General features: G+C 42.1%; 1 long non-coding RNA gene across 2 annotated transcripts; it reads left to right on the top strand.

The window, feature by feature from the left end:
* The first annotated feature begins 6,954 nt into the window (after positions 1 to 6,954).
* LOC137483707 (uncharacterized) lies at positions 6,955 to 24,876 on the top strand. Of its 2 annotated transcripts, none has more exons than XR_011004612.1 (3): positions 6,955 to 7,090; positions 7,208 to 7,295; positions 22,619 to 24,876. It is a non-coding gene; the product is annotated as an uncharacterized lncRNA (long non-coding RNA). The 2 variants fall into 2 exon arrangements; XR_011004611.1 differs by lacking the exon at positions 22,619 to 24,876 and adding an exon at positions 17,951 to 18,677.
* The last annotated feature ends 238 nt before the right edge of the window (positions 24,877 to 25,114 follow it).

Raw genomic sequence — 25,114 nt, 5'->3', positions numbered from 1 at the left:
GATCAGAACTGAAAGCAGTGTAATTTTTTTTCCCAATGTAAGTAAAGCTGGCTTGAAACTAATTGTATTAGGCTTTATACCCTTTTTGCTAAAGCAGCTGAGGATATGAATGTTTTAAATTAGTGAAGGCAGTTTCTTTGTGGAAATGAGCCTTGGTGGCTGCTTAGACAGACAGGTAGGGAGAATAAGCTCAACACATTTCATGAGTGCAGGCATCTGGGCAAAGAAGAGAAATCCTATTAGTGCCCAGTTAAGAGAATGGCTGTATCATGAATTCAGTGCTTATTAGAGGATCCAGAGGGACTCCCAGCATACAGATGCAAATCCACAGGAAATTAGGTCCCTGAATTCTAGTGCTCAATGAAATTACTGTTTTTGTGGAGGTGCTATCAAATATGAATGGTGAGAAATTGATCTCATTTATATTTCTGTAAATCAAGAATAACTGCAGAGCAAGGAGATGGAGTCATCATTCTCAGATATTTCAACAGCTCCCATGGCCTCAGAATCTGAGTGTTTCTATATCTACGTGGATCAATTACTGCCTGTGAGCTGGGGAGATGCTAATATCCTCTCTGCACAGACTGCATCTGAGACAGGCAGAGACTAGAGACTACTTCTCTAACAAGATTTAAATATATAATTTCTTTTGGTTTCACTGCTAATCAAGGGTCGTCAGATGCTCTATAGCAGGCAGGTTTTTTTCCCGAGAAAATATATGTTGAAGGATGGAATTGAGCTGACATGTTTTACATTCATGGTTGCCTCTTTAATCGCAGAACCTACTTCCCTGGCTGGAGAAGACTGTGGCTCTTCCTCACTGTGCAATATCATGCAGGAGGTAAATGGGAAGGGGAAGGAGGGGGAGAAGGGTGGTTTTGTTTTCTCTTTATCATTTTTGGAGGTGATCAGATGCTGCGGTATTCTGCAAGGACGGGGTAAATAACGGAATCCATCGTCTGATGGCAGCTGCTCATTTGCAGTGTCTCACTTCAGGGCGTTGTTTCTTGCTTGTGTTTCCAGAGAAATTTCCTCCAGGGGTAATGATGAAAAACTAGTCACAAATCAACACAATTCAGAATATATGAGAATCATAAAATATTGCAAAATAAAGCAAACAACACAAAAGCTCACTGCTTTCATCGTGCAGGGAAAGGCCTCCAGAACACCAAGGAATTTTGGAAATGTTTCAGAGACTCAGAAATCATGAAACTTGGATATTTTTCATCTCAAGGCTTTTCCCTCTCTCTCTCCTCTCTCCTCCCCAATGAATCACTCAGTAAAAGAATACATTACCTGGAAACACAGCAGGAGTCTTGGCCTTAGTATAAGAGAGTAGATTATAATGAGTATCACACTAAAGAAGAGGGAATAAAGAGCACCAGCAGCCAAAAAAGATAGGCAATTTGAGGGATATGATGTAACTCAGACAAGATGTCAGTGATGGGCTGGAAATAAAACAATGTCAGTCACTGTGAATTAATTATTCTTCTATAAAAACAAATCAGTGGAGCAGTATAGCACACAGTTGCACTGAGTCATGAGGTTTGGCTGTCAGAAAGGGAAGTGGTCACTTCACACTGCCCCAGGGCACATGTGTGAGAGGCTGGTGGATACTGAGAGTCCCATCGAAGGGTAGGGAGGTTCTCAGAGTAGTGGAAAAATTGCAATTTCCATTATAATCCCTGTGTATAGAGGAGCTTATACAGCCAGCCAGAAAATTTTGCTTTAGGCTGTAACTAAGCTGACAAGGTCACAGCACAAGAGTGAGTGTATCCAGTGGGGAGTGCTCTCCATTGAGGAGAATGAGGTTTGATTTAATGAATGAGAGAAGGTAAGGCCATAATTATTCTCTTGGAGGGAAGGAGAACAAGCAAAACATTTAAACATACACAACACCAATCCACAGGTCTATTGCAAAGTGCAGGTATGTGTTACATCAGTCACAGATGTCTCTGCAAGGCCACAGAACTGCTGCTCTGCTTCATGGCAGACTTTGGTTTCATGCACTGCTTGGCACTTTGAAATACCTGACAAAAAGTCCTGAAGGTGCCTAAACTTTGTCTCCCCCTTCAAAGCAGGACATGTTCCATCTTTCTGTTGCACTCTTGGCTGTATGAAATCCACAGCAGCAATATTCTCCATCTCAGATGGGGAAAGGTGAAGGCAAAGACCCCCACCCTGAGTGTCCACAGAGCAGAATTTGCCATCACATCTTGCTGTCACTGTCATCCTTTGGGTAACTGTAGCAAAACAGCTGTAAATGGTGTTGGAGATTGAATTGCCCAAAGCCCCTGGAGGGTTGTAATGACGCTCCAGTGTTTTTACAGATAATTTGGAAAAAGTCTGTGCTCTTAATCATGCCCTTTATTCCATGCTGACAGTGCTTCCCATCCTAACAGTCAGCATTCATTAAAAAGCAACTGGAGAAGAGTTGAAACAGGGACAGGGGCACATATTCAGTTGGGTGGGCAGGATTGGTGTGAAGTTGCTATCTGCATCTTTTCTATGCTATCTGCATCTTTTTTTTTCACATATTTCCCCTCTAAGCCAAGATTTAGCTGAAGAGGTGGGTTCAGAGTCACACTGTCAATTCCCTTGCTGAGCATTTGGCTTGTGCTGTTAGTGAACACTTGGGGCTTCTGAGGGCTTCCAAAGTGAACTGCTGCAGGCACAGATGTCATATTTCACAACAAAAAAAAAATCCCCCAAAAAAACCTTTTTAGTGTTTCCATCTTCTGGGCTGACATTGTACATACATGGAGTAGTTGATAGCCAAAGGAGATGACTTTTTTTTGGCTGGGATTTTCAGAGAGGCTCGGAGGAGCACCATTACCAGCTATCAGTGATGACAGATTCTGTTGGAGCTGTAACTTTCTCACAGAAGAAGGAGGAGTTTAACAAGTCACTGCAGGGGGAACAAAGCGTTGAAGTTGCAGCTCTTTGAGTACCCCTAAGAGCTGCTCCTTCCCAGCTACCCAGTAAATGAGCAAAGCCTCAGTTAAGAAGTGAGGATTCTTGCATGCAGGAAATGCTGTAGCAGCTAGAAACAGGCAATTACTGTCAAATAATGGAGTGCCCAGAGGTTCATGCTGAGGGTAATTCCTCAGTAACCCCTGCCCAAACCCTTTGAAGATCCCAGGCTCTGACAGCTGACACAGGGGCTCAGCAGTACACTGAGCTCCCAGAGCCTGTAGTCAGCACAACAACTTATTCTTTTACCAAAATCTTCCTCTGAAATTTAAAGCAGTGGCAGATGATGACATCAACGTGTACATCACCACTTTGTAACACTCAGGGGTTTTATTACATTCAGGAGTGGGAGACCAAATTATTCACTCATGCCTTCCTTGGATGAGTGGACAAGCACAAGTTCAAACTCTGGGGGTGAAATCCAGTTTCTCCAGTGCCCTGTTGAACTTGGACTTGAAAGAATAGGTTTCTGTAACTCACCAACTTGCAGGTGTAAGGGAATCCTCTTCTGCTTGTGCATAGCCTGAGCAGATCATGCATTTACCTGCTGTGTGTATTTTTACATTTTGGAGGCTGTAATCTTGTTCTTTTGAGAGTTTTAAAGTTATTCTAAAAGTTCCTATGCCTTCTGATATTTACATATTTCAACTGAGTTTTCTCATGTATGTTCATGCAAATAATGATTATTTTACATTCTTCTTTGTAGGTAGAGAGAATTGATAGACTGTTGGTTTGACCAGTGTGGTTGGAGAGGTGGCAGTTTCACCCTCCAATCCACTGTCATTTTTGCTATTGTATATATAGTGGAGTCAGAAAATAAAGTTTGCTTTTTTGGGTTCTTTTTCTTTCCTTTTACATCTAGCCTGCTTCTGTGAGTTATTTCATGTTGCAGTGTGACAGGAGTCCTGTGTGAAATGTGCTTCAATATTTGCCACTGAGTAATCAAAAACCATCTTGGAACTTTTTCAAAGGATCACTAGCAAAAAAGCTTGTTTTATCTATGTATATATGCTGGTGTCTGATTTGGAAATTCCTGCTTTATGGATTTGATCCATCCAAATATCCTTAAACAGCTTTTCTCTCAATAGGTCCCTAAAGCCTGCCAGCATCTCTGTCCTAGGATTTATCCCTCTGGAGCGTTATAGCCCAGAGAGGGACAGTGTGATGCTAATGGCACTCAGAAGTGCCCCTGCACTGAGAACTGCACAAAGTGCATGGGCCAAAGGGGCAATAGGACAATGGGGCTGCCCACTTGAATGTATTCACATCCCCAAGGTGACATTTGGGCCAGGCCACACATTAGGTTAATGCTAAAACCATGGGAAATCAAGGTCAGACACCTTCAGTGGTGTCCCAGTGAAAATACTGGTTTTAAATGGAGCATCAGTTTCAGAGGTAAATTTGTTTGTGAACGATGAGTGGTCTGAAGTGCTACCAAAGGTTCTTTTCAGGCAGATGTGCAAAGCCTTCTATTCTCTGCCCCCCTCCCTCCACTCCTAACACAGATATTTCAAGGTTATAAACTGGGAGAAAATCTCTGGAGAGGAAGATATTGCAAATAAAATCTAATCTATAAATGTCTCTCTTTGAAGGTACAGCCCAAGCTCTCCATTTTATCTTCTTGACAAAGCAAAACAACTCAATTTTGAACTTGCTCACATTGATTTTACATCAGGGAATTCCACCAATTTCTGGGAGCTTATTGATTTAAGCAAGATCAAAATCCATGCTTTTTCTTTCTTTTCCTTCAAAATTCTTTTGCATCTATTGATTATGGTTGTGTGCTGTGCCTTATTGGTTCTGAGCTAATAATGACCAAGTGCTTTGGGACAAACCAAATTGCTTAATGGGCCACAACACCAGAATTGATCCCTTTAATGACCCAGAAATTAATTAAAGTAATCATTCTCATGTAGTCACATGTCAGGGAGTCTCTAGGATTGTCACCCACCTGGCTACAGTATTTAAGCCCATGCAATTCCAGCTGTTGAAAATCTGAAGGGATCATCCATGTCTTACATCTCTAAGTGAGGTCAGCAGGCTGTGACCCTCACCAACACCCTGATGGGCCAGGCCTCTGTAGCACAGTCAGGATCAAGCCAACTCTAAGCAATAGCAGGTTTTTGCCCTTGTTTCTTCTTTTTTTTCTTTCTTTTTGGGGGGGTCAGATGGTTCACATTTATGAAAGGACATATTTCTTCTTGATCACTGAGAGACAGTAATCATTTCTTGCAGCGTTTACACGCCTTGGTGTTTTTAAAATATATTAACAGAGCTTGGCTTCCTTAGTGAACAGATCCAGATGGAGGATAAAAGCTGCAGCCCAGGGAGGATGTGTGCTGAGCAGAGCTGGAGCTTGTTCTTCCCAGTCCAAAGGAAGAAGGCTATGGATTAATTTTGCATGATGGCATAAACGCCTGTCAAGTGGCATGCAGGAGCTTGCAGGACAGACCAGAGCCCAAGCTCAGATCTGGAATGTGCTAATGGCAGGAGCAGCTCTGTCTCTGTGGTGGGGCAGTGAAGGTGTCCTGAGGCCACATGAAGTGAGTGTGTGGCAGCTGGTGGCACTGATGGGGCACTAGACACCCTCCTTAATGCCTGTGGATAAATACACAAGCACATGCTGGTTTTGGAGGCTAAAATGATTTCTTCTCTGCTCTGTCTGTCCATTGAGCTTTGCCAGTTTACCAGGTTGCCCCTGGTTCCCCAGCTGCAGGCTGGGCCCCATGCTTTTGTAAGAATGTTGTTTTTACAGTATCTTTTTTCTGCAGTTCCACATGGGCCTCTTTGTCCTTTCAGTAAAACCACTGTAAACGAGAGAATTCCTCCCATGTCCAGGGGTGTGGTGCAGAATGAGACATGGCTCTTAAAGGAGATTCAGGCCAGAGGTTGGAAGTAAACATGTCTGTGGGAAATATAGAGGCTGAGGGACCAAAATGCTTTCACAGAAGATGGAGAAGATGCTTTCACATTCATGGAGAAATCTCCTTTCTCAAATCTTCCAGCCTGCATGTTAATCTGGGCAAAGAGCATGGTCCATTCCACATCCATACCTATCCCCTCTTCCTCTGCCTCCAGGGTTTTGTGATTACTGGCAATACTCTTGCTGTCAGGGTGATATTTTCCTCTGGCACGTGCAGTAATACCTCTGAAGTTACCCAAGCAATCCAATTCACATGCCTCTGCTCCTCCCTGCGGGCTGAACCAAATCTGGGGACCTCTGGGCCACTGTCCTTAAAGTGTCTCTGTCATTTGAACGATCACACTAATGCAAAATCACCAGTTGCTGACTCTGTGCTGTGTGCTGCAGATCCACTGAGCTCAGAGTCATTCAGGAGCCTCTGGAGACTGTTTTATTGCCAGGTGATGAAATCCCAGAAAAGAAGAAATTAGAAATCAAAAGGGGAAACCAGAATGTGGTGTGGTCACTGTGCAGGGGAGGAGCAAAGTCTGGCAACTGTTTCTGTTTGGAAAATGAGCTTGCTCAGCTGTAAAGTCGATAGTTATCGCCTGCACGAGATTTCATCGAGAGCCATCAGTCTCACTGCCCTCCTGTGTGCTCTGCAGCCTTCATTTGGGGCTGGCAGGGAAGGGGTTCAAGTGCTGCTCTGTAGCAGAAGGGGCCTCAGCTGTGTGCCCTGAGTCCATGGGGTGCCAGGGCAGGGACAGCTGTCCTGGGTGAAGGGATTCCCTCACATATTTAGTTAATTTGCTCCAGCAAGCTTGCTTGACTGAACCCACTCTGCGTGGAGGTTGGAGTTTGTGTAGGTTTCGGGGAGGGTGAAAATTGTGCTTCCTTCCTCTCCTATTTATTTTTCTCATATGAGAGTTGTTGGGTTAAATAGCAGTTTTTAAGAAGTTGGCTTTGCTGCAGTGCTCTAAACCTAGGGTTTTTTGGATTGGATGCTGGTTCTGTGAAGCTGTTTTCTTAGCCTCTCTGTGCCTTTTCCATGAAAGAAAAATACCAAATGGGGAGAAGACATCTCAGGAGATTAGACCAAAGGGAACAGGAGGAAAAGAAACAAATGCTGATGAAACAGCACAATAGATCTCAGATAAGTTAAGATAAATCAACAGAAAGATTTATACAAAAATGTGCCCAGATTTCTGTATTTGAGTAAGTGTTCCTCGTTGGTATCTAAGCGTTTAAGCACAGAGCTGCTTTCCCAAGAGCAGACTCAGTCCTGGTAGTGGGGATTCACTGCAGCCCTCCTGTGCTTTATCTGTCCTGCAGGGAAGGAGGCTGACGGCACCTGGCTGTTTGTTCCTGCAAGCAGAGAGCACATTTTCAGCAGTGTCCCAGAATCACAGAGCTTTATAAGGTATGCATAAATCCCCAAAGATTTGCTGGGAGAAGGCTTTTTTTTAAACTCCTCTGGCCAGATATGGTTTCTGCCTTGAAAACACTGCACAGTGTGAACAATGAGTGAGTGATCTTGAGTTTTCTGTCTCTTGGAAGGAGCAACTGACTGAATAGGGCTCATTAATTATTGATGCACACGTGTAAGAGGGAAATAGAGGGATTCCTTGCCCTGTGCAGAACAGCTCTGCAGAGAGAAACAGATGCTGGATGTGTCTGTTTAATCACACCCTGGGGCAGATGCCCAAGGAATGAGCTGAGCCTCATGTCTGTCTGTCTGGTGTGCTGTAGGCACAGGCCAGCTGTGGATTAGCCCTGCCAAAGAAATAGGAGGCTAATTGGGCTTTGGATGGCCTTTTAATTCCAAGACCACCCCTGCCTTGCATTTCATCCAGTGCTAAAATGGAAAGATACTTTAGTGGCTGCAGAGTTTTAAAATCAGCAGCCTATCATCAGGCAAGCCCTAGGGTGCTGCTGGGGATCCTGGTGCTGTCAGGGCAGCAGTAGAACCAGCCTGCTCTGTCCTGTTGGGTTGAGCAATGTGCTCAGGCAGAGAATAACACCTGGGCTCATGGAGGTCACTGAGGCCTGCTCATTAGGCAGCAAAGATGAAAGGGCTGTTACATCCCTTAATTCAAGGGCACTAGGTGAGACCGGAATGGATTGTTCAGTAGTGCTGAAGATAATAAAGTTGAGATTTCATAGTGTCTGCCCAGGCTGGTCAGGACATACAGACCAGTGCAGAGCTTTAACTGTGCTCGCAGGGAAGAAAACTCTGTCAGTTCCCTGGGAGCTTCAGGGAGTCCAGCTGGTCCCTGAGTGCTGCTCTGTTCCTGCGTGTCCATCTGCCTGCAGACACCTCTCATGTCCAAGGGGCTGTAAATAACTTTAGAGGGGATTTTTTTCTCAGAAAGGTTAGGCAGGGAAGGCACTTGGGGTGGATAACCCTGGAGGAATTAAAAGCAAAGGTTTGGCATGTTTCCCTCTTCAAATGTATCTGAACTTTCCTGCCATGAACAAAGACCTGTTTTAATTTTCTTGCTTATAAACATGACTCATTTTTATAAACAACAGGAGAAATCTTATTTCTGCTCCTAAGTTTTAAACTGCAATTAGCAAAGGCAATTCAAGGACTTGCCCAGTACTCAGTTAGGGATAACAAGCATTGACCAATTAAATCCCTTTTGCTTTGAAAATTTGATTCCTTAAACACAAAGAAAAACTATTACTGCTGTCTTTTCACCCTATTAAAAAACTTAGAAAATATTAAGTTTAATTTGGCAATAATTCATTTTAAGCCAGTTTTATTTAAGCCATTTTCATCTTCAAAGTCTCCTTTTTTATCTGTCACAGCTGTTGTACTGGCACACTCCATGACCAATTTATGTCCCCTCTTTCTGTGCCCAGCAAAGGCCAGTGTGGTACTATCTGTGCGCTGTAGGCATAAATTAATGTATGAAAAACTTGATTTACTGAAGCTGCTGTTTACTGATGTTACTTTTCTCCAGGGTGTGTGCGTGTTAGTATGTAAAATCACAGCAGCATTATATCCTGAGAGATGGGTTTGGGTGTAACGAGAAAATGACCCAAGATTTCAGCCAAAGCCAAGAGACCAGAGCTTGTGACTTGTGGAAGCCTGGCTTTGATTAAAATGCTGTTCGTGCAGCCTTAGCACACATGGCTCCTCTGCCAAGCCACTTCTCACTGCCAGCTTTGCAGTGCTGCTCACTGTGCTGGTGTCACTGAGCTGTGCTTAATTAGCTGAACTCCTACGTACGTGCAAACTTCTGATTGCACGGTGACGTTACACAGAGCAGCTCGAGCCTGCTCCTGAATTTACACCCCTTCTAGATGATGGCAGCTAGATTCAGATTGCACCTCTGGGAAATGCAAACACTGCATGTCCAAGCTCTCGGGTTTCTGAGAGATGAACGTGAACCAGTTTGTAACAGGAGTAGCTCAGTGGTCAATGGGACAACACTCATGACTGACCAAATAATTTTTCAGAAAACGCTCAAGCATGTTAACAGGTCCTAGGAGAAGGAACCCCTTGTTTGGCTTGATATAATGAGCAGGAGAGTTATTTGTCCTGCTAAAATAGTGAAAAGTCTGTCCCATCACGATGGCTGTGCTGTCCTAGGTGGCCTGATTTGGTCAGGGAGAGGAGTTTATAGGACGATGTGTGACATGCAACTCTGTGTTTTTTACTGGTATTAGCTGAGATGATGACACTGGGAGAAGATTTGAAGGGTATTCTGGGACATTAGGTCCAGTCCAGCGCTATTTCACTTGACTTTCTGCAATACTCTCCTTTAAAGCCAAGTTGAGCCCAAAGGAAGATTTTGGAGGGGAGGGAGCGAGAAGGGTAGAGATGGTTGGGCTAAAGACAGTCACTGTAGGATACAGTTTGTGTCTCCATACCAAAACAACAGTTTCCCCCTGAAAGTTCCATTCCCTGTTGCCAGTTCTAGAGCAGAGTCAGTGGCCAGGGGCTGCTCCAGGACTGCAGAAGGGCTCGGGAACCACCAGAGGACTGAGCTGCCCAGCTGCTGCTACTGCACATCACCCTCTGAGATCCACCACAAAATAGCCAGCAAGGAGTTAAACACAATGCAAAAAATAATGCTTCCCTTATTTTCTCCTTCTTTCCCCTCCTCCTCCCATGTGCTTTTATTTTTGTCTTGAGCTAAGTAGAAATGTTGTGTTGGTTTTTTTCTTTTTATTTTTACTTTGGCTTAGCTTATATTGTTTGATTTTTACCCAGTCCTCAGGTGCCTAATGAAATTGCCACATGCTCAAGGGAAAACAAGTTTCATAACAGAATGACAGTAAAACATTGCTAAGATCCTTTAGGATAGAGCAAGGATTAGAAGAAGAAAATGCAGAATAATGTAGACATTAGTTTAATCACAACAAAGGGTTCCTAGTCCACTGGCATTGTAGAATCCAACAGAAGTATTCATAATTACCAATAACAAAAGGCTGCTCTATTATGACTATTCCATTCAAACTAAAACACATGTAAAGCTTGTGTGCTGGTGAGTGTATTTTGATGATAGGTCTGGTTTAAACCTAATCTGCTGAAATACAGACAGGATAGGAACAATGCTTTCTCTAGGGATCAACAACTTTGTCCCTGAACAGACTGCCTTATGTAAACACCCATAATTCTGTTAAAATTCATGCAGACAGCTTGGATTAAAAAGAAACAAATATCAAGCAAATAAACAAAAGTCATGAGCAACAGGGGCTGGTAAAGTCATTGTGGGAAAAAGTGCTCTTTGAAGCATATGCCAGTGTATGCTAAGTCAAGAAAATTAATATTAAACCCTACAGGTCACAATATTGAACATATGTTCCACCTTCTGAGAAAGTAGCTAGAAATCCTTCCAACACTGGACATCTTGTTTAGTGTGATTTTTCAGTCTTAAAAAAACCCAGCCCTGAACTGATAACTTAGGTGTTCACCACTTCTTTGGCCTTCCCTTTTCACAGCACTGTACAGAATAATGCTTCTCGCTTGCAGCTGGCACTAATTTATTCAACTGGGCATAAAGGTGGCTTACCCAGAAGATTTAGATAACTGTGGTTACATGGGTTATATTTGAATGTAGTAAGGATAGAAATTAAATTTCTCAAGCATTTGTTCGCTTCCAGTGTCTTTTAGTTCATCAAAAGGGATTAAAATGTGTCTTGGAGTCGACACAATGACTTGGGGAAATCTCAGACTCTGCTTTAACTGTTGACATAGGGAAAAAATTCTTTCTTGATCTTTTTTTTTTTTTGCTTGGTTTTGGAGGGGTTGTTTGTTTGGGGGTTTTTGTTGTTGGGGGTGTTTGTTTGTTTTCCTCTTTTCCTTGTAGTCTCACATGTAAATTATGTTCCACATGTTCCCAATGAATATGGGACTGCTGGATTTTCTCTAAAATTTCTGTTCTTTCTGCTTCTGCCACTTGCCAGGTTTTTATCCCTGTGAAAGGTTGTGTGTGAGACATCCCCGAGACTCAACAGGACTGACATCAGCCTTCTATTTTTAGAGTAGGCTTTGAGACTCTGGACACCCTACTTGAGTAGCCTTTGCCACAAGACAGGTCAGCTTTAATGTGGGCATTTCAAGAAATATTCCCCATCTTTAGGTGAAGGGACAGGAAGGAAATCTGTAGGAAGCTTTCCAAGTTGGTGGAAGAACATGGGAAAAAATAGCTGTGGCTTTGGAATCCAGCATACAGCCAGGGAGCTTGGGCTGAGGAACGTGCTGAGGGCAGGCTCTGGGATTCCTGAGCCAAGAAGTTGTTTGTTTTTCTAGCTGTGTTCAAAGAAACCAGACTCTGTATGCTTGCAAATAAATGGGGTTGTACCACAGGTGCACCTGGCAGGTTTCAGTAAGAGAGAAGAAAAATAAAATCTTACAAGGTCTGGCTAATTACAGTGGTTCAGATAATACACTTCAAAAGAGGAAAGTTTAATAACTGTTTAAGCAACTTCCTGTTCAAGGTGCTTTCTCTTTCAAAATTTCTGTTCAGTGGATTTTCATGGATTTTCCTACTTGGAACCACTGAAATTTGACTGAAAGCCTTTCAGTGGCAATGCCATCTTTACTTAATTTATGACCTTATCTCCAGTTCCTATTAGTGACCTTAGGACAAGACTCGACTGTGACCATGATTTCCATCTTGCATGGGATTTCCATCTTGCATGGGAGCTGAAATTTGACTGAAAGCCTTTCAGTGGCAATGCCATCTTTACTTAATTTATGACCTTATCTCCAGTTCCTATTAGTGACCTTAGGACAAGACTCGACTGTGACCATGATTTCCATCTTGCATGGGAGCTCTCTGGAATAAGACTGAGAAGGAAAACTGACAAATCTTGCATTCAAAAAGCATGCTCTGAGTGCTTGGTATTTAGCTCAGTTTTCAATTTCAGCACTGCTTACTTGTGTTGGAAAAGTTATTTTTGGTTGCTTTCTGCGCTTCATTATAATTCTGAAAATGACTAATTTGATGTGACATTTACTAATGTAGTATGATCAGACATAATTTGATCTTATTAACTTAGATTGTACCATATTAGCAAACATCGGATTCTATTTGAGAAATTTACACATGCTGCAAATGTGGATACACCTTGAAATCATACTGTATTAGTATAATTTGTCACCTTAATGTTGTATTTGGTAAAGAATGTCAGAATATATTGCAATTTATGGCTACCTACGTACATATCTGCAAAGATTCAGATAGGCTCTGCTGTTGTCATATTGTTCCACCACTAAAAAAGCCCATTTCTCAATGATACAAGACCACTGCAGTTCAAATGCTTGATGTCTTCCCTTGCTTTGGAAATGGTTTCCTTGCCTTGCATTTCTGGTGTCTGAAATCAAATTTAGCTGAGTGGAATAAAGAGCTGATCTTGTGGAATAAATATTTTACCTTCCTATCCATGTGTGATGGTGGCCAGTGTGGCCTGAGATGTTTGCATGAACTGGACAGCAACAGATCCTGCACTGGCCCAGCTGTACCAGCAGCACATTAACCTGTGTGCTGCTGCCTCTTGCTTTCCTGCTGGGCACCCGCTGAGTTTTTAAAAAGACTAAATATTTGCTGATATAATTTAGGAAGGAATGGAAAGGCCAGTTGCCTTTTACAACCTTGTGTAGCTGAGACAGTAACTCTTGTGTGCACTTCTCCCATTCTGCTGATTTCTCTCTGCCAGCTCAGTCTGTAATTAGAGGTTTATCTCCTGTGTTCCGATGTGAGACTCTGTAGCCTTTTCTTGGTGGTTTTTTGTTGTGGTTTTTTTTTTGTTTTGTTTTTTGTTTTGTTTTGTTTTGTTTTTATTCTGAGCTGGGTGGCTGTGACTGGTAAAGAGACTTTGGGATTTAGACAATTGTTTGGGATTTAGACAATTGTGCAGTGGGCTGAACATCCCTACAAAGGAAGCAAAGGAAGTGCTTCCACTTGAAAAGTGAAAGAAAGCTGGGGCAATGTCTAAAGAGTCCTAGGGCACCTACCTTCCCAATATATTCCCAAAGTTTCCACAAAGTATTCATTGTGGTGTCACTGCAGCAGGAAAGAGGGTTTCTAGTGGAGAAAAGAAGGCTGAACACCCAAATTTCACACAACTGCCCCAGTGAGTCTGGGATCAGATGTGTGGCTGGACAGGAGAGGTTGGGATATGGGATGAGCACCAAAGCAGCTGGTAGTCCAGGATGTCTGATGAAAAGAACAAGTTGCTTCCCATCTGCAGTGCAATGAATTTTAAACAGTAGTTAAAAATAGAATTAAAAGGAACAGTTTAAAACTTGCTGTTAAGACTCCAGCTCTGACTGCCATGTTCCACTGGCATCTGCAGTGCTGGGATGAGCCAGAAGGGGCTGTGCACACACTAAACCCCAAAGCTCCAGGCTGAGCCTGGCTGAATTCAAAGGGAGCTGCTCCTACACACCAGGCTGAGTGAGCCAGGCACAGTGAAGGCTGAAGCTTAAGCCTTAAACTTCAGACTGCAGGGCATGAGTGATATGTGATATTTGACTTCTTTTTGTCTGTCAGAACAGTAGCTGTCAAAAAAGCTTTTCTTTTTCCATACTCCAAAATCTTTTTGATTTAGATGTCAGGTTACCCCTTTGATGTAACTTTTGCAAAACCCCTCAATGAGGTTATTAAAAAATCCTCACTGAACAAGTACAATTGTACTGAACAAAAAACAGAGCAGAGTAACTACAACAAAAAGAGTGTTTGAGCTCTTTTCACTGACCGTAAGTTTGAAATAATATATTTAGCTTTAGCCATACAACGACTTTGATCCAAAACTGATAATGTTGCATCTTTCTCAATGAATTTTTCTTTTGTGTTATTTTTTCACGCTCTATTTGGAAAATAATAATCAAAGACAATCCCGGGCTCTTAATTCCCTTTGTTTCCACCACAATGTTCTGAACACTGAGCAAATCCAGCTAGCTGTCAGCCTGAGTTCCTGTTTCTATGACGTTTTACATTTCTGAAGACAGCACTGCCTCCTGCTCTGCTCTTCAGATATTTTATAAGTGTGATGCTGGAACTTTATTTCAACAGGTGGGAATATGTAGGGCTTTTGTTAGGTGATTTCTGTGTTTCCAGGTATACCCAAAAATAAGAAAGATGCCTTGAATAAACTGCCTTCACTTTATTTTTCAGTGATGCAGTTGAGGAGCTGCTGGTCCAGAATATCTTCCTCATCCCATCACACAATCACACATAGAATATCTCAGGCATTTTTGCCCATAGTGAATTCCACAGGTGGACAGAAATTGGCAAGAACTTTCCTCAAACTTGCACCAGTTCACTCAATTTCAATTTCAGAAGAACCTTGGCTTAATTCTTTCTGACTTTGCCTTGAATATATTCATCTCCAGTCTTTACAGGTATTGTGCTTGCAGGACACTTCAATCTTGTGTATTTTAGCTGGATTGGCTATTTCAATTTACAGTGAAATTCACTATTTGATTAGGTGCTTTGTTGAGGTTAAGTTTTATCCACTTCTTGCATTGTTTTTTTAAGGTAACAGTGCTGGTTCATGTGTAAGTGTGGACAAACTTTCAGTGTGTCAGCTGAGTGTAAGCAACAGCAACTAACAAGGACAGAAATTGGGGGAATGCCATCAGGTTTTTGTTTCAGATATTCTTCCTCTGGCATGGAGGACTAGAATTTCATTTGTATGTATACAGCCAAATATAACAATGATTTCTAAATACAATGCATCATTTTCTCTGTGAATTTACGATTTCATTGAGGGAGTGATTATTTCCAATCACTTGGATTCAGCATTTCTCAGAGTATCAGAGGAGTGAGGGCTGCAAGATGTGTCAAACCTCAAGGTTAGGCTGGTCCTTTGGGCTCCAGTACCTGCCAGGAGAGAAAACTCTACAGAGTCACTGCCTCCCACACCAGCAGCACTCACTGGGGAGGGTCAGGCAAGGCTAAACTATCCTCCTGTCCTTGAGTGATGAAAGTAACCAGAAACCAAAGTAGTTTTACCCATTCTTTAACTTGCTCTGGTGTTGGCTCTCCAAGTTTATACAGCAATTTTTATGAGATTTATAAAACTGTAATGGAAACTTTTTTCAGGAAAATTCACTATTAAGGGAATAAATGGTCCAGATATTAAAAAGGTTGTTTGGGGGTTGAGTAGTGTCAGTTCAAGGCAAGACACATAATAATTCTGCACTCTTAATGAAATGTAAAAGAAATTATGAACAAAAAGAAAAGGCCATTTGGATTTTTTTTTGTGTAAAATCATAGAAGTGCCCCATTAATTTCATCATGGGATTAATAGTTCATCTGCTAGTAGTTCAACAGAGGGAGAATATTCACACAGTATTTTGTTTTATGCTGGTATTGCATCAACCTTTGTGGCTGTGACCTGCTGTTAAATATAAAACAGGTGTTGGGATGGAATCAGGTCTTCAGATTACACAGACACGTAGACTATTAATTGAACTTTGCATAACCAAACTTCTACAGGTTCATATTTAAATGCTGTTAGTGACCATTTAAAAAACATTTCAAATTAAATCCAACCCATACAAGGAACAAGACAATGAGCAAGCAGGGCTGGGATTTGATAATGAATTCTATGTATTGAATGGGCAGCCATGTGGAACAGTTCTAAATTATGAAATCCCTGTTTGGGGCTGTGATTCCTTGTCTTGTGCTGCACTCAGAAGTTTCTTCCACTAAAATTCACTCTTTCAAAAATAAATATAAGAGGATGAGCTAGAATATTTCTTTAAAAACCAGTGTCTGCCTTTGAGCAATGGTGTAATGTTAGGTGCCTCACACAGTGAAATCTTATTTATCATCTCTATGGACAGGTGTGAGCAGTGTAATAAAAAAATCTGGCAAAATCTTGTTGGGTCATTTGGATGGACCTTCAGTCTTCAGGATCTGAGATTCCTTTCAGCTTTATGGTGGAGCAGAGCCCTCCTCTCCCACAGCTATCCCCCACCAAGAGCTGTTTCGTTACCCCAGAGAGCACTGGCTCCTGGTGGCAGCAGCAATGATGCAAAGGTTGGGAGGATTTGTGTAGGGTTACACCCAGCTGACTATTCCTGCCTGGCTTCTTAAAACATCTCTACTGGCAAGGAAAGAGGGGTAAAAACTCCAATTCCTTTTCATGCAATTAATTAATTCCACCTCTATAGAAAAATCAACAGGACTTTAAGGGCTTATTTCTTCTTTTGAAGCTGCATTTGCTCAGATAAATTCTGTATTCCTCCTGCCAGGCAAGGCACTGGAAGGCCCCATTCCTTTGTAGTGCTGCAATCTTTGAACAGTTCTTCATTGCCCTTAGTATTTTGAAAATGAATTGCTGTAGCTCACTATTTTCTGGGCAAAAGAAATCAGAATATTCATTTGAAAACTGCAATTTTAGTTACAACACAGATACTGCTTTGCCCCAGTAGACCTCTAGCTGCATAGAGCTTTTGTTTAGGAGGAAGGAATGAGTAAGTGTGGAGCTACTACAGTGATTAGAGCAAGTTCAAGTCAGGCAGGAGAAAAGCATCCCTTGCAGGGAGGGTTTGCCAGGGGAAGTCCTGAGTGAAGTTGTGGAGCCTCTCTCCTTGGAAATAGTTAACTTTAGATCACAGATGACACCTGTGATCAGTGCTGTATCTGTGTGACCCCCGTGACCTCTCCTCGTTCCTTATGGTCCCATAATTCTGTGTTCTAGCAGTGAAGCAGAAAGGTGGATGAAATCCCAGCTGTAGAGCAGCTCAGATATTGACTTTTACCTCCATGGTCAGGGGTAATGAAATATGGAGCACTGGGCCAAAAGTGATCCCTACATCAGTGTGTCAAGTCCCCTGCCATTGAAAGGCTGGGTTATTTAATCCCTTTTGTGATCTCTTTGAAGTTGATCTCTAAATATAGCTTGTGTCTGTGATGGATATATTTAAGACAGATGATTGTTGAGGTAGCAGAGATGTGTATAATGCCTATTCAGAGGTCACTGGGCTGACAATCACAGAATTACTGGCATAAGAGCATTCCTCTGCAGAACTTTTCACATGCAAATGTGTAATTCCTGGCTATATCACAGGAGCTTTAAAATACAGTGAACCAGTCAGTGTATTCTCCTTTCAGAAAGGTACATGATGATAAATGCTATCACTGGAAATTTTTTTTTAAAAACCACTACAGTCGGAAAGAAGGAAATTTGATTCCACCTAATCACAAATGCTTAATGTTATGCAACTGAGGCTTTTTATTGATGCAGGCTTTTTATTTTTATGGTGTAGTTTTATTAAAATATGCCTAATATAGATATTGGAAACATATTTTTCAGATGTATATTTTCTTTCAGGAAGGTATTAAAAGATAAGGCAGTTTTGGATTTACTGGAGCAAAGTCAAAAGTGTCATTACCTGTGTCACACCATGCTGCTGGATGGAAACATGTTTAGGATTTTTGGATGCTTGGATTTCAGTGAATTCTTTTCAGCTAGAGCATCTTGTTTGTTAGAATTTGAATGAAGGAAGGAGGATTGTGGGAAGGCTGTTCTACCAAGGACAAGGTACAGATCATTATGGCACTCTCCATGGATTAATCCATTAGTCTCTATTCTTTGTGTTTCCAGAACATGAATGCTGTGATCCATTTTAATGAGGATTGTGTTTCAAGTACTATCTATCTGACACGAATTTTTGGCATGGTAGGAGTCCACATGTCTCTTGTGTTCAGCAAGATCTCTTCCATTTTAGCAATAACTACATTCAGAATCTGTGGCCTATCTTAATTTGAATTCAAAGCCGAGGGGTAGGTCCTGATCAAAATTAAATTGCTTCTCTGAATGAATGACAATTGTAACCATATTATTTAGTCCTGAAATTGGCTGGTTCATTCAGAGAAATTAAGGCTTAAAAGAGGCATCTGTAAAATCACTCCAGAAAACTGAACATCCTCCCTCTGGGGGAAAAAATAGTTAAAGCATTGATGGCAAGATAATTAAATAAATATAAAACCATTTCTGATTTGAAATTAGATTCGCTTGTTTTGATCTAGAAAGCTGGTTTGTCTTACAACCTTTTCTACATGAACACTGTCTTGAGCTATTTTTCTGCTCACATATACCAGCACAATAATATCCAGGCAATTAAAATGTTATTCATTTATTCTCAGTGATATATTTTGAAAATTAGCTTCTTTCTCATATGTGGCAAACTGAGTCTTAGAGAAAGAGAATGTCCTGGTCACAGCTGTATTCGATTTGTAGAAGGACTGGAAATTGAGTGCAGATCTCCTGAAGTCTAGTGTGTGAATCTTGATGTGTGAAAAATAAAACATAATTCAAAACCAAGGGGCCTGCTAACAAAGAAAATTGGATTGTAACCTCTCTCCTGACTCTTTCCATTTACTGCTCCTAATCCTAATTTCCACTCACTCTACTAATCCAGGAGGCAGCATGAACACAAGAAGGGCCATCATTTTTGTTGAGGTGTTTTGAGCACCATAAATAATTCAGAACTATGTTGCTCATGCACAGTCATCACTTGGGAACCACTAAAAATAATAGTGAGGGTGATGATTAGCTTCTGGCGTGACTGCATGAATTGTGATGAGGTTTGACTGGGTTCTAGATGCCAGCAATGTTTACAAATGTAGCCCTGGAACTGTGTTTTCTCCATGTGGTTATTTTCCAGTATATCCTGAACTCCTGCCCACATAATGGCTGTATTGTCTTTGAAGGATGGAATTCTGCCCTGCTGTGCTGTGGCTGCAGTGAGACAAGTACAGGGCTGCTCTGCACCCTGCTACTTCTGTCTGATTGTTGTTACATTGGTTCAGAAAATTAGAGTTTTTTAAGACAGTCCTATAGGATGTGTCTGTGCTTGGATGAAACACCCATGTGAAGGACTGGGAAGAGATGCACAATTCATGTCTGCAGCACTTTGAAAGATGCTCTTTGTCAGGGTAAACTGAACACAGGTTGGGGTGTCCTGCCCTGGATGAGAGCAGGGCCACTGCTGTTTAACAATGAGTGCTGATTCCTGTGGCTCGGGGATGGGGTAGCACAGCCTCTGGGCGTTACCCAGGTATCGGATAATTGACCCCCAGCACCTGGGAAGAATGAGCTCTGACTGCCAATGATTTCAGAAGGCTAATTAATTACTTTATTAAACTATATTACACTATACCTATTTACACCATTTTACACTACCAAGAACTATCACTAACTACTAACTAGAAAACCTGTGACTCTCTCCCGACAGTCCCAACACAGCTGTGGATCCAATTGGTCAATGAATCCAAACAACCATCACCTTGGGTAAACAATCTCCATACCACATTCCACATGGGCACAAACACAGGCACAGATAAGAATTGTTTGCTCTTCTCTCTGTGCTTCAGGAAAAAACCCTAAGAGAGAGAATTATGTCTCTCTGTTCAAAGAATGTGAATGCCACACCCAGGAGCTCTCATTTTCCTCATGGAAGTGGTGCGTTTGCATCTCAGATCATGTTTGGTTTAGTTGGTTAGCCATGGAAAACCATAGTTTGGTTTTAGTTGGTTAGCCATGGATGACCACAGTTCTCAGGAGAGCTTTAATGCAAGAGTAAAGCCCCTTGGGGGCGGGGGGGGGAAGGGGAGGTGGGCAAGGTAGCAATGTGAGGACTGTAAAATTTGCATGTGTTTGGTAACTAACCTCAGCACACAGTCTGGAGGAGGCCTGTGGAAGGAAATTGAGAAACCCCTTGCAGATGGCAAACTTCAGCCAAGCCAGTTCCTGGAACCAGGCTGCTGCAGAATGAAGCCCTCAAGGTTGTGTCAAAGACATGTGAAACTGCATGGGAATAAACCCAAACTACAGTCTGAAAGGTTGTGCAGAAAGCTCCAGTTGTGTAAGAAGCCCAAGATGATGCAATACTTTCCATGAAGAAGAAAACCCTTGTTAGTGAGAGCAAAGCTTTCAAAATAATCTCTTCCTCTCTGCCTTTCCTCTCCTTTCTGCTCTCGTTGCAATAGCCATTAGATCATCTGTTACCCACTGGCTTCAAACTACTGCAGGGATCCCTGGGAGGAAGGGCAGACTTTCCCACAGCAACTCCAGAGGGCTTAGCAGAGCTTGCTCTCTCTGATGCTTTTCTTCAAGCTTTTCTCTCTTTCCCTGTGGCAGTCCTTTGCCTGGTGCTCTTGCAGAGGCAGCCTGCTCTTACTATGTTTACTGATTTCCAGCTTTTCCACTGGCAGCACATATTCAATCAGAATTTCCTATTATTACTGGAAAATGATAATAGCCCTGTGCTAGGCTATTAATAGGCTTGCAAAACTTGCTGTAGCAGCTTGCATGCTGTTATCTAAAATCTCTATACTTTTATGTACAATCTAACCAAGAAGGATGTTAAATGCCTCCACCCTGAGAGCTTTTAAAGGCTGGGATGGAGAAACATCTGCTAGGAATAGATTTGAGGGGTTGAGGACACGTATTAGGTGACATCTCAAGCACTAGTGTTCCTTCAGAGAGGAACAAAGGAGGGACCATGGTGTGGGTGGTGTACATGGGTTTCTCTCACCTCCTTGCATGACTGTGGCTGCTCCCAGTCACTGTGTCAAGGAGAGGAGCCATTCCCTCTACTCCTGTTGCACACCAGCTCCCCGATTTTCTCCCCTGCCCTGACTGAAGGTGCAAATAAATCCAAGCCATCTCCTGATTACCAAACCAGCTTTTCACCAGGGGACAGCAGTGTCATGCTGCCTGCACATTGTTGCTCCTTTGTGTCTGCTGGCACTTCCCCAGTCGCCCTGATCTGTCTGGGAGAACTGGTTGTGTTTGTCCAGCACTGCTCCTGTCCTCAGCAAATCCTCTCCCTGCCAAGGAGGAGGTTGGGCTGCTGTCCTCCTTCACTGCAGAGAGCAGCTGTGGGCTGGGATGATGATGCACAGGCATGCAGCAAATGTAGAACTGGCTTGAGGAGCCTCCAGACAGGTGGGACAGGCCTGGGACTGGTGGGGCAGTCAGAGCCCTCTGTGATGTTTGCAGAGCCCTGCTGCCAGGAAGGAGCAGGGGCTTGGAAGGGGGAGTGAGCGGGAGCAGAGGAATTGAGAATATCCTTTCATGGATTTAATTTCATGAGGAAATTAAAGGCAGCAGTGTCTTAGCCAAAATAAACAGAGGACAGGACAAGAGAAGACTGTGCAGGATGCTCAGGGACACAGGAACCAAATGTAGTTACCATCCTGCTAAAATCAGTAGCAGGTACAGCCCCTTCTGGATGTGTGCTGGGATGGGCTGGTGGCATTTCAGAGAACAGGGCATGGCTGTGTGAGGCTGCAGGGAGGGATGGGAACATGGGCACGGCTCTGTCAGTTTTTGTGCTCTGATAACTGTCCATCCTAAGCAAAAAACTGAGATGGGAAAGGGAGTCCTGTAAGTGGTGATAAAAATCTCTTCTGTGCTCGCCCTGGTGCCCTGAACCAGCTTGATGTTAATGTTGTTGCGTTCAGCTGTGGCTCTCTTGGAGTTTAGGGCTATGTGAATGCAGCATGGTTTATCTCAGGAGGAAAAAATGCATTACTGTTAGCCTATTATTGATTTTGTTAATTATAGTAACTGATCTAGTATTAACTTTGCACTGGAGCTGTAAGTTGTGAGTTTGCAGCTAGGGCAAATGCTGACTCAAAGTTACAACCATGTGAAACACTAATAACTGGATGGGGGTTTTATTTCTTAAGAGATCACCAGTGATTTGAATGGTGGTGACAAGTAACTGGTTCACCTGGCTGTGTTTGTGGAATAGCTGAAAAACTAAAGCTATTCTAGAAAGTAAAGGGATTTTCCCTTAATGAATATTTTAGCGATTCATGTGTAATTATTTGAACTTTGTAAATTGTAAATTATGCTGCTACAAATTCATCCTTTCTAGTTATGCAGGAGCTTCGTGGTGTTTTAGAGTGCATTAACTCCCTTGAAAATCCCTCACTCATTCCTGTGCAATTTATTCTCCGGTTCTCTGTAATGAGTTAATCTATTCTGGATGAAGTTGAGTTGCTTGCTGTATGACTACACAAAAAGCTGCTTCCAGTTCCCATATCAGCTGGCTGGCACAGCCCCACAGCCATTTCCAGAGCGTTATTGCTGCTTCGTGCTCAGTCTGCACAGGAACTTGTGTGTAGGTTTTACCTCTCTGGGATTGCTGAGAACTAAGGCAAACCTGACAGTTTGTCTTCAAAGCTGTGCCAGCTTGGGGTGTACAATTGCCTTTAAAATCCTTGCTGAATTTGGCATTTACCATTTACCTCTGCCCAGCCACAGAGCGGCTCCCACCACAGACCCACAAAGGGGAGCTGCTCTATAGATTCTACATGATTCAAGTCTAAGAAAATCTTTCCTATTGACATCTGGGGAGCAAAGGGGACTCATTCAGAGGTCACTGTCTAAAGTAAATCCAGACTCCTGGGCAGGTGATGTATATGCTGCATCCTTGATGTTCTTGTTATTGGAAAATGATGAGAAAGTGAGGTAAATGACACAGACCTGGTGTCCTACCTGCCAGGCATGTAGGGTGCTCAGAATATCTAAGGGTTTCTGCTAATGATAAGGCATCGTTCTAAATGCTGCAAAAAGCTGCAGGTGCTTTATTATTCAAGGCAAATCATTGCCTTCATTTGTTTCCATCAGAAGCTGACTTAGAGAGCATATCTCTGAGCAAGGGAAATGAAATAAGTGACTCTTTTGGCAAGAATTACATATTACTGCAGCTTGGGCATTATCAAGATCTGGTTTATCAGTGTAACAAGATCATGTGTTTTTAATATAAGACTGAGATATATTTAGTTTAGAGGGAGTATTTTTGAGAAACATGAAGAGAGAGAAGACAGTGCTACAGGGGAAAAATTGGAAAACTTTACAGCAGAAAATTCTATGTATGAGAATGTTTCCTTGCTTTTGAAACTAGAAAATCAAATAATGGGCACATGGTTTGCTATCAGATACTTAAACTAGCACTTGGTCTGACACATCTTCCAGAGTTTATATATTCCAGGTCACAATAGCAGGTCAACAATTTGCAGAATTTGTGTTCAGCTCAGCCCTCATTCGTGTGCTGAAGTGTTTTGCTCAGTCCTGGCCTGCAGTTTGATTTTTAGCTCTCATCTTTACCAGGTACCAAGTGCCTTGAATACCCTGGTGGATAGCAATTAATGACACTCAGCTACTTCAAATGCTGGGATAAATTGCAGCAGCTCCCAAAAGTGGCTATTAGAGCTAATCAGAAAATGCTGTACTTCCTGCAGAAAATGTCAACTTCTTGTTTTTGTAAACCAAAAGCAATCAGGAGAAGTTCTCCCTCCAAGAAAAGCTCCTTTAAAAGAAAACTGCGCATGTCTCATAAATATTCACTCTGGTCAAAACCCCAGATTTCTGTCAGAATGGTTTGGCTGGGTTTATTGGTTATTGCTGATACTGCCAAATACCCTGATCCAGTTACAAGGAATTTTAACAGCGGCTCATTTTAAGAACTGCATCCCCTCGAATGGACTCTGTGGTTAGGAATATTATAGCTTGTGAGATTTTGGGGCAAAGTATTGCAAAGCAGAATATCAGTGTTTAAAAAGGATGACACCGTAAAAACCTCCTGAGGCTTCAAATTTATAACCATCTACACCACAAGAGAGTTGAGTCAAAGGCAATATTTCAGTGCAAACAAATCAAATGTGATTATTTCTCTGAACTTGAACCAGATTTAGATTTTTTTTTTTTTCAGATCTGGCATGAGTTTAGCCCTTGTTTTGTTAAAATTGTGAAGTTAAGTGAGTTTAAAGATTTCCTGCCTGTGAATTTGGCATACAGAAGTGAAGTGCTTTGGCAGGTGCTGCTGTTGGATCTCTGTTTCTGAAAAACACTGCAGCTTTTATTTTATATTAAAGGAATTAAAATAAGTGCTATTTTTGTGTTAACAAATCTCTTCAGCTATTTCTGAAAAACAGTAATTTGCCATATTCTATTTCTATGGCATGTTTTTATTGCTGCAGACTGGACATCCAGAAAGTGTAATTGTAATCTTTTTTGTTATCAATAATATTGTTAATTACTTCTGGGACAATATTTCGTTGCTAATGAGTTTTACCTCGGTGAAATTTCTAGAGCGAGTTAGGTTAAATTTGCAAAAGGTGTAGTTGATAATAATTCAGCATCTTGAGAATGCTATTTTACAGCATTAAACAATATTACACTGCATGCTATTGCAGAAATAAAATTATACACTTGAAAAATTAATCTGGGTAAGCCAGGTATTCATGCTGCTTTCTGGAGTTATGTAAGAACGGAGTTTTAAAGGAGATGCTAATTTCACCATTTTGTCTGACTATTTTCTAGGGATAAAACCAACATCTAAATGTTCATTTCAGCCAGTAAACAAATCCAGAAGTCTCAGATTTCACCCCTGGCTTAAGCTACAAGAGGAGTAGTACTGGAGTAAATAGGAATAAAGTTCCACCTGTATTCTGTTGAGCTATTTGATATGTGATGTTTGAATTATTCGCTGTGCAATAAAAGCTTGAAAGGTTGATTTTTCAAAACAAATACCTCCATCGGTGACACTACCCTCACACACAGATCTGCTTGGCAAAAGGGCAGTAGCTTTAGTCCAAGTTTTTAATGACTATGCTCAAAACTCACAAAAGCCAGAAGCTCTGAAAAGCAGTTGCCAGTGGAGAGCAGCCCCATGAAGTGAGTGAGGAAAGGAGAGGGTCCATGGAGGGGGCTCCAGCTCCAGGCAGCCCCACACCCACACCCCCTCTGCAG

This window comes from Anomalospiza imberbis, chromosome 16, assembly GCF_031753505.1.
Source record: "Anomalospiza imberbis isolate Cuckoo-Finch-1a 21T00152 chromosome 16, ASM3175350v1, whole genome shotgun sequence".
NCBI lineage: Eukaryota > Metazoa > Chordata > Aves > Passeriformes > Viduidae > Anomalospiza > Anomalospiza imberbis.
The sequence above is the reverse complement of the archived record's forward strand: the minus strand, read 5'-3'. Positions and strand labels throughout refer to the sequence as shown.